Source organism: Engraulis encrasicolus, chromosome 15 (genome assembly GCF_034702125.1).
Source record: "Engraulis encrasicolus isolate BLACKSEA-1 chromosome 15, IST_EnEncr_1.0, whole genome shotgun sequence".
Taxonomy (NCBI): Eukaryota; Metazoa; Chordata; class Actinopteri; order Clupeiformes; family Engraulidae; genus Engraulis; species Engraulis encrasicolus.
This window is the reverse complement of record NC_085871.1, coordinates 33,834,533-33,842,036: the sequence shown is the minus strand read 5'-3', so window position 1 is coordinate 33,842,036 and position 7,504 is coordinate 33,834,533.

Below are 7,504 nucleotides of genomic sequence, written 5' to 3'. Positions count from 1 at the left end.
AGCTCGGTGTGTGTGTGTGTGCGTGTGTACGTACTGTATGTGTGCGGCCTCGTACCAGACAAATAAGCCACAAGCCCACGTCTATAGTTGATTCCTCATTATGCCGTCTGGACTTGACAATGAGATGAGGGCCTCATTACATAGCGTTACAGCCCCACCTTCATTGCTCTTGTATAGGCTCTTCTGTTCTGCCTATGGTGCCTTTTGGAGAGAGGACACCAGCACACATTGTTAAGAGATGTGGAGAGGATTATTTTCTTCTCAGTATTGTGTGGCTCTCCTTTATTTGTATGGAAGACTGATCTTTATTTTCTGAAATAAAGTAGCATTCTGGTTGCCTTCAGCACAAATCAGTTAAGCTGCTGTTAAAGCTATTTATGTAGTGCCATAACACTGTCCACAGTCGAGTTTCCTTTACAGATTGCAGTTGCGAGATGGACTGGAGATTGGTCAACCAGCGTCTAGCACGTTGAGCAACGAGAAATTCCCCTTTTCTACCATCTTCCTCGTGAAAAAAAAGTACACTTCAACAGACTTGAATAAGTAGCGAATGAAATGAAAGTTGCACACACTGAGTACCTTATTGAAATAAACGGTAACACTTAACTTGAGGCAGGTATGACATAGCAGTGTCGTAACATATGCATCATCTAAATGTCAAAAATATTTTATGTCATTTGGGTATGGTAAAGAGCCCTAACCATGTTAACTTTTCATGACCATAAAACGTCTGACATTGACATAATGTTCATGACTGTCATGACACTGTATGACGCCAGCGCCAAGTTAAGTGTAACCAAATAAACATTAAATTACATACAGTGCTGTTGTATTACTTACACATGTGACATTACCTGGCTGAAGGGGAAAGTGTTAAGGGCGGATATACTGTTATTATTCCCCTAATGTGTCCACATTTGATCCAAACAGCTTTGAATAAGCAGATTTTACTCGGGACAGGCAGGCCTGAAGTCACCTGTGTTGCCAGGAAACTTGCCTTTTACCTCTGATTTAGTTTTTTTCCTTTTTGGGCCAGTGTCATGTCCTCACTCGCAGCAGAGTTGCAATGCATGGTACAATCTATCCATCTACATAGGGCCAGGTTTGTTTGTTATTGACAAACTTCATGACTGCTTAAGCAATAACGCCTGGGAATTGATGGTGCAGTGAACCTTTTGTCGAGTCGAAGGAGTTATGTTACCTCCTTCACCTTTTTATGGTTTGGAAGTCTGCTGGAGTAGAGGACCTGTGGCCCTGTGATCTTTTGTCTGACATTTGGCTCCCCATAAGAAATCATTAATAAATATATCAGATCAGCAACACATCAGTCAGTGCCTGTGAAAGCACCTCGTGAACCTTGGTGTTTGTTGCCTTGTGTTTATCGTGTACGTTTTCATTGAATAATGGATTACAACACACTATACACACCCAGTCGCAATCATAGCCATTTCCATTTACTCAGTCTGCAAGGTGAGAGAGGGCAAGAAAGTCTCTCCCATGACTCATAACGTGAGAAAAAGAAGGAATCAATCAACAGTCATCAAAAGTTGAGTCACGCTTCAATTAATTTAAGTTCTGTAGAACCAAGTTTGCATTTTGAAAGCCTTATTAAAAAGAAGGAAGCATGGAGTTGAAACCACAATTTTCAAACCATGCCACAATGTCTCATGACTCAACATCAGTGGCCCACTTGCAACAATACGGCCGCCCCGATCCCTTTCAAGCCATTATGTTATAATTTATTTGATCAGTTTGCAGATTGCAGATTGCAACTCCCAACCCCTCATTGAATGAGACATTCTGATTCACATTCAGTCTGCAAGAGTATAAACAGTAGCAACAACAGAAGACCTGCAGGGAAAGTTTCCCAAGACAAAATCTTGAGGCCATTATTGGCCACAATAACGGTCTGATAAGCTGCCAAAACGTTAGAAGACATCATAAGCAGTAGGTCATCATACCTCCCACGGAGCATGTTTGGGTTTCATCATGTCATGAACATGTTGGTGCTCCCTGGGTGGGTTATCATCAAACACTGAGCTTCTCTTTACAACTGAAGTCAGTCATACTGTATTTCTACGACCAGCATCCAACAGATAAATAAATGATGACATAAAAATATCAAACTGAGATCAGAAAACATTCCATAAGTGTTTTGTTTGCCTCTCGTCTTAGATGGTGCGTGCGTGTGTCTGTGTTGTGTGCATTTACAGTATGTGTGCCCACATTTACCAAAGGCGTGTGTGGGTGTGTGCGTGCACATGCATTTCAAGGGGCTGAATGACATAGTGGCTGTAATAGCCTTCATAGATCTTATTAACCCACAATATTGCATGTTTTGTTTTCAGCCTTAGGCCCTTTACTAGAATAACATGGGTTTAGTCGAAGATCTTGATAAAACATTGAGAGCACACATTTTCACACAAAATCAATGGCGACAGCTGTACCATGCTATTGATGTCAGCCTAAATGAAGACGACTTTCTTCAAGTTCTTCTCTCTCGTTCTCGATGAATTCGTCAGCTAGTGGAATTATGTCCTCCGGCTTCTGGAGCTTGAGCCTCTTATACTGACGACACTAGAAGAATAAAGCAAAATCAGTTTTTCAAAAGGCTTGAATACATTGAGATGAAATTAAAATGTTTAAAAGTGTGGTCTTGACTAAATGGAGGCCTATTTGGTTGTGACTATGAGTCGTTCTGAATTTAAAAGTGCCTTTTTTCCCTTTTTTGGCTGCGTAGAGCTATCATATTCTGTTCATGTCAAGTGATATCCTACTAGGGGCCTAATAAAACTATGTGCGTGCGTGTGTGTGTGTGAGAGAAAGAGAAATAGAAAGAGAGAGACAGACAGCTTGTGTGTGTGTGTGTGAGAGAGAGAGAGAGAGAAAGAGAAAGAGAAAGAGAGAGAAAGACAGCTTGTGTGTGTGTGTGTGAGAGAGGGAGAGAGTGTGTGTGTGTAGCCTATGTGTGTGTGTATGTGTGTCTGAGTGTGCCTGTATGCGTGTACACGATGTACTCCAGCTTAGCTTTCCAACTGGGCTTCGCCTGCTTGTCTTTGAGAGGATTTCCACTTGGACTTCACAACAGCTCCTGCTAGACGAGAGAGGGGGGTGGGTGGGTGTTTGCCCGCTCCATCCAAAACTCATTTGGTATGGATGGAAAGGAGCAGACTGGCTGGACTCAACGCTCCAACCTTTTTCCCTTGTCAGATCAAATGATGCATTGCCAGACTCTGAATACTGGAAAAGGTTTCAATGTCTGTGGCCGATTTATCATAAAACACAACACCGAGCCAGACAACAGAACAAAAGAATGTTTGTAACTTTTGTGACTTCGAGGATGAGATTACCACGAAAGATACATGTGTGATATCGTTTGTTTGCAAAAGGGACCAGGGAGGAGAATGTAATGTTTGAATTCCTTTTGAATTTCACATCAAAACTTATCAGATGCGGTGTCAACGGAAGCTGGTGGATCCTTGAACTCTACTTCCCCCTGCTGTTTTGAAGGAGAACTGCAGGGTAAGACGGCTGGTGAAGAGCCCTGTGCACAACACCTCCAGTTTGTGAGTCCATGCGAGGTCTGTTGCCTATTTTCAATAATACATTTCAGCCACTCGGTCTCTCTCTCTCTATACATCTCTCCATCTACCCTTCTATCTCTCGTTATCTATCTATCTATCCATCCATCTGTCTGGGCTCCCTGGTGAGCCTCAAAAAGTCCTCAAAAGGGTGAAAGGAGCCCGGCAGCAGACGTGTCTCAAGACCCAGAGGGGAGATCATAGTCAGCTCACAGACTCGTCTCGTACCACCAACTGAGAGTAAGTATCTGTTTCACTCTCTCTTTTCTTGTGTCATATTCTTTCACGCTATCTTTATCTCTCTCCTTTTTACCTCTCTCTCCCAATTGTGACTCTCTCTGTCTCTTTCTCTTTCTCTTTCTCTTTCTCTTTCTCTTTCTCTTTCTCTTTCTCTTTATCTTTCTCTGTCTCTGTCTCTGTCTCTTTCCCTTTGTCCTTGTCTCTGTCTATCTGTCTGTCTGTCTGTCTGTCTGTCTCTCTCTCTCTTTCTCTCGCTCTCTCTCCTCATTCAGCCCACATTTTTCAAATATCGCTCCCTCTGTCCTCTCTCAGCCCATTCCCATCTTCCTTCACCCCCTGCTCCCTGCTCTCTCTCTCTCTCTCTCTCCCTCTCCCCCTTTCTCTTTTCAGCATGTTTGCCACTAAGGTGTTGAATGAATAGGATCTGCTTGTATGGGTAATCTGCCTAAATGCATGGCCGCCCCTCAGCCATGGAGGAACAGTAGCAGATTGATTGCTAAGTGTCCATATTACAAACATAATTGCCAGCTGCAGTAATTAGTGAACACACTCACCTCCTTGCAGCTCATCCCATCTCTCCTTCTCTCCTTCTCTTTCTCTCTCTCTCTCTCTCTCTCTCTCTCTCTCTCTCTCTCTCTCTCTCTCTCTGTCCTTCTCTCTCTTTCATCCTGCATCCCTCTTTCTCCCTACCCTCCCTATTCTCTCCTCCTCCCCAGTGTATAGGCCTATCTATTCCTCAGTATTTCACTGTCTCTCCACCTCTCGTTCTCTCCATTGTTGTCTTTCTCTCTCTTCTCCCCCATGACTTTCTTCTTCTTTCATTCTTTTTGTCTTCTCTATTTTCCTCTATCTCTCGGTTTCAGCCCTCTCACTCTCCTCATCCTGTCTCACTCCTCTCAACTGTCTGTCTGTCTGTCTGTCTGTCTGTCTGTCTGTCTGTCTGTCTCTCTCTCTCTCTGTGTCTCTGTCTCTCTCTCTCTCTCTCTCTCTCTCTCTCTCTCTCTCTCTCTCTCTGTCTCTTCCTTTTCATCTGTTACAGCAACTACATGCAGTAATAGGACTGTGATCAGCTGGAAATTGTGGTTAATGCAGTATTAAATATATAAATATTTATCATTATTATAGTTACTTTTGTGCCTTTAGATATTTTGCTAAATGCATACTTACTGTATCTATCTTTTCCCTTTCTGGGTAGAGCTTAGTCCTTTGCATGCCCGTCCTCTGCCCTCACCATCTGTATCTCTCTCTCACACACACACACACAGACAGACAGACAGACAGACAGACAGACAGACAGACAGACAGACAGACAGACAGACAGACAGACAGACAGACACGCACACACACACACAGCCCCACCTTAATATCTTTGAGGGGCCTTCCCATTGACTTCCATTCATATTACGTAACCATATTACGTAACTAAAGAATGCTTAACTGCGCCCAAACAGAAACATTCCCTAACCCTAACCTGTCAGTGTTTTATATTTTTACTTTTACCAGTAACAAAAAAACTACTCCAGTAAAAGTGGTCAAAACATGTGGGGTCCGGAATTTGGGCCCCACCTTGTTGGTGTGCTTCAATAGCAGTGGCATCACGAAGGTGGACTGGAGCAGTACACACACACACACACACACACACACACACACACACACACACACACACACACACACACACACACACACACACACACACACACACACACACACACACACACACACACACACACACACACACACACACTCACATTACACAAATTCTCAGTTTTCTGACACTGATGGATTGTCATTAACTCAGAATAATTGTGTGAATAAACAATTTTCAGTCAATCCATAACTTATTTCCTTGGGTATAGTCCATTTGTCTGTGTGCAGTCTAGCGCTCAGTCATCCATGAAATCAACCATTAAATCAAAGCAGCACCAATCGGAAATCACTGAGAGTTTGATGTTCACGTTTGTTCTTTTGATTTCTGGAAGTGCATTGACTGAAGAGAAATACTACCTTCTGGACCTCAATCCTCAGCCTATATTAACCCTCTGAGGTCTAAGGCTTTTCAGAGGCTTTTAGGCTGCTTGCACCACCCTAACATTTTCAAGTATTTTCATTTCATATATATATATTTGGGACCTGGAAGGTCTGAGGTTTCTAATGGTGTGACTTATATGTTTCAATGACAAAAACTCACAGAGTTACAGATTTGTTTTTGGAGACACATTGCCCTCTGAAGGGCACTCGGACCTCAGAGGGTTAATAATGATTTTTGTGTGGAAAAACCCCAGCTTGCTATTCATTCTGTGAGATGTTTTGCCACGTAAGTATGCAGTATGACAGTATGCAGTATTTCTTAGTTTGTGAGAAAATGTGAGTTAAAAATTAGAGATGAATACATTTAAATAAGAATAAAACCAGGCTGTGTCTGCTTATGCCTACGCTTAGCAGGGTGTTGGTGTGCCTGTGTTGGTATGAGAAGAGTTGCATGGGGGGAGGAGAGAGAGGGAGAGAGAGAGAGAGAGAGAGAGAGAGAGAGAGAGAGAGAGAGAGAGAGAGAGAGAGAGAGAGAGAGAGAGAGAGAGAACCACGACGGATGGCTGTGTAAAGAATATTTGACAGCTCTGTGGAAGTGTGATCCATTAAAAAAAAAGTTGAGGCAAACGAAATGAGTCTAAGTGCTGCACTCATTCGCCGCCGTCATATCGAGGCTAATCGCGCGAAAGGCGAAACCACTCCTCGGCCCAGACTTTTAATTAAGATCCAGTCCAGCAGGCACAGAGAGGTACTCTTTGCTGCGCAGGGAGACGGGTACGTATGGAGATGGGAGGAGAAGAGAAGAGAGCAGTGGAGGACAAGAAAAAGGAGGAGAGGAAAAGAGAGGACAAGAGGACAGAAGTGAAGAGAGGGCAGGAGAGAACAGGCAAAGAGGACAGGACACGAGTGGAGGAGACAGAAGACAGAAGAGACACGGAATAGGGAAAGAAAGAGACGTAAGATGAAGAGGAGAGGAAGAGTGGAAATGAGAGGACAGAACAAGGCGAGGAGATGGTGTGATGAAACGTTTGCTCCTGGTTAGGTACAGGAAGAGAATACATGATGCAAGAGGAAGGACGGTGGGAAGGGAAGTGGAGGAGTGGCAGGAGTGGGGGGGACACTCATGAGAGTGATTTGTTTACTGTATTTATGTGTAGGCTTATGTGTTAATACATTTTGATGTTTTATGTCCTACCAGGGACTGCAGATGTAAATGTAAAACTCTGATACAATGCATTAAATCAGTGTTTCTCAACCAGGGTGCCGGGGCACTGTGGAAACGTGCTGTGGAAACGTGGCTGATAAATCAATTATGTAATATAATAATACATATGTATCTAAATTAATAAATCAGTTCTTAGTCAGTGGAATCTTTCATCTGCCATTTACGCATAATAAAGTAAATTTTGGTCCCCCAGTAAGCTGCAACTTTGAATGTAGGTTGTGTGACGTCTCCAAATGTGTTACTTTTCTAAGTTTGTGTGGTATCGTATGCGATGCCATGTTACGACTTGTTGGTTTGGGGTGCCTTGACATTTTTTCATGAATTGAGGGTGCCTGCATTAAACACTGCATTAAATGGCAACATTTATGTTTTAATTGTACATTGGTCCCTAAAATTTGGAACAGAACCGAAAAGAAGGGGAAGGGCCTGG